This window comes from Trichomycterus rosablanca, unplaced genomic scaffold (genome assembly GCF_030014385.1).
Source record: "Trichomycterus rosablanca isolate fTriRos1 unplaced genomic scaffold, fTriRos1.hap1 scaffold_191, whole genome shotgun sequence".
Lineage (NCBI taxonomy): Eukaryota > Metazoa > Chordata > Actinopteri > Siluriformes > Trichomycteridae > Trichomycterus > Trichomycterus rosablanca.
This window is the reverse complement of record NW_026947019.1, coordinates 57501-60000: the sequence shown is the minus strand read 5'-3', so window position 1 is coordinate 60000 and position 2500 is coordinate 57501. Positions and strand designations below refer to the sequence as shown.

At 63.5% G+C, this 2500-nt stretch overlaps 1 non-coding gene across 1 annotated transcript in view; it reads right to left on the bottom strand.

Annotated features, from left to right (window-relative positions):
* The window catches only part of LOC134306458 (18S ribosomal RNA), a 1842-nt gene extending 1435 nt beyond the window's left edge, over positions 1–407 (bottom strand). The window contains exon 1 of the ribosomal RNA XR_010009238.1: positions 1–407. This exon is cut by the window's left edge and continues 1435 nt beyond it. This is a non-coding gene — a ribosomal RNA (18S ribosomal RNA).
* Positions 408–2500: the final 2093 nt, after the last annotated feature.

Genomic DNA, 2500 nt, shown 5'->3' with positions numbered 1-2500 from the left:
CTCCGGAATCGAACCCTGATTCCCCGTTACCCGTGGTCACCATGGTAGGCGCCTATAGTACCATCGAAAGTTGATAGGGCAGACATTCGAATGAGACGTCGCCGCCGCGGAGGGCGCGCGATCGGCCCGAGGTTATCTAGAGTCACCAAAGCGGCCGGGGGGCCCGAGCCCCCCGGATGGGTTTTGGGTCTGATAAATGCACGCATCCCCCGGTGGAGGTCAGCGCTCGTTTGCATGTATTAGCTCTGGAATTACCACAGTTATCCGAGTAACGTGTGGAGCGATCAAAGGAACCATAACTGATTTAATGAGCCATTCGCAGTTTCACTGTACCGACCGTGTGCACTTAGACCTGCATGGCTTAATCTTTGAGACAAGCATATGTTACTGGCAGGATCAACCAGGTAGCACTTTCTCCGAGGAGAAGCGGGGCCGTCTCCCCAACCTCGCTCTTCTCCTCCTTCTCCGTGCGAGACGGAGGGAGAGAGAGAGAGAGAAGAGGGGGCTCGGGAAGGCCACGCACGTGCCTTGATTTTCTTCGCTTCCGAGAGGCTCGACTGGGAAACGCTGATTCGAGAGGACCGCAGAGACGAGCGGAGAGGAGAGCACGGGTTGACCGCTGCAGAGCAGACGGGCCCCCCCCCTGTCCCCTGACCGACGTCCGACGGCCTCTTCTCATCGTTTTGCTTCCATCGACAACCGGCCACCTACGTCTCTTTCTGAAGGCCGGCGGGAGGGTCGGTCGGCGGGGAGACCCCCACCGGTTCGACCGCCCCCACCCATAGAGGCAAACACCGCTACGCGGGGAGGATCTCGCTGCCCGGGCCGGGCAGGTGCCTACCCCAGGCGGGTCGTGTGTTCCGATCTGTCAGGCGCTTCGTCTCGTGGTTCGTAGCTGCTCTCGTTTCTCGGCCTCCTACTATCCCGAGCACACCCCTTCCGTGACTCGACACCCGCCAGACGACCATAGCGGGGAGAAAGGCTCTCGGCCTGCCCCAGCAGAGAGGCCTGGTGCGGGGTCGGCTGCCGTCGGGGCCGGGGTGGATTTCGGACTTAGACAGATTTTCACTGTTTATAAAGACCCAGCCGATAATCACCCAGGCGATCCGCCGAGCCTGCCCAGAGGGAGGGCCTGCCCTGCTGCGGAGGTGGTGACCCCGGGGTGGATTTCGGACTTAGACGAATTTTGACTGGGTATGAAGACCCAGCCGAAAATTCACCCAGGCCACAGGCCCGGCCTGCCCAGAGGGAGGGCCTGCCCTGCTGCGGAGGTGGTGAACCCCGGGGTGGATTTCGGGCTTAGACAAATTTTGACTGGGTATGAAGACCCAGCCGATAATCACCCAGGCGATCCGCCGAGCCTGCCCAGAGGGAGGCCCTGCCGAAAGTTTTCCAGGAGGCCGAAAATTCACCCAGGCCACAGGCCCAGCCTGCCCAGGGAGAGAGGCTGCCTGCCCGGGGAGAGATGGGGCCTGCCCAGCCGCTCTGGTGGTGGTGGTGGTGGTGGTGGTGGTGGTGACCCCGGGGTGGATTTTGGACTTTGACAAAATCTCACCGAAAAGGGGACGCTCGCCCAGGGGAGCCGCCGCCCGTGCCCAGGGAGGGGGCGGACCCTGCCGAAAGTTTTCCAGGAGGCCGAAAATTCACCCAGGCCACAGGCCCAGCCTGCCCAGGGAGAGAGGCTGCCTGCCCGGGGAGAGATGGGGCCTGCCCAGCCGCTCTGGTGGTGGTGGTGGTGGTGGTGGTGGTGGTGACCCCGGGGTGGATTTTGGACTTTGACAAAATCTCACCGAAAAGGGGACGCTCGCCCAGGGGAGCCGCCGCCCGTGCCCAGGGAGGGGGCGGACCCTGCCGAAAGTTTTCCAGGAGGCCGAAAATTCACCCAGGCCACAGGCCCAGCCTGCCCAGGGAGAGAGGCTGCCTGCCCGGGGAGAGATGGGGCCTGCCCAGCCGCTCTGGTGGTGGTGGTGGTGGTGGTGGTGGTGGTGACCCCGGGGTGGATTTTGGACTTTGACAAAATCTCACCGAAAAGGGGACGCTCACCCAGGGGAGCCGCCGCCCGTGCCCAGGGAGGGGGCGGACCCTGCCGAAAGTTTTCCAGGAGGCCGAAAATTCACCCAGGCCACAGGCCCAGCCTGCCCAGGGAGAGAGGCTGCCTGCCCGGGGAGAGATGGGGCCTGCCCAGCCGCTCTGGTGGTGGTGGTGGTGGTGGTGGTGGTGGTGGTGACCCCGGGGTGGATTTTGGACTTTGACAAAATCTCACCGAAAAGGGGACGCTCACCCAGGGGAGCCGCCGCCCGTGCCCAGGGAGGGGGCGGACCCTGCCGAAAGTTTTCCAGGAGGCCGAAAATTCACCCAGGCCACAGGCCCAGCCTGCCCAGGGAGAGAGGCTGCCTGCCCGGGGAGAGATGGGGCCTGCCCAGCCGCTCTGGTGGTGGTGACGACCCCTGGGCGGGTTTTGGACAAATTTCCGCTGGAAAAAGACCGTTTCACCCATGGG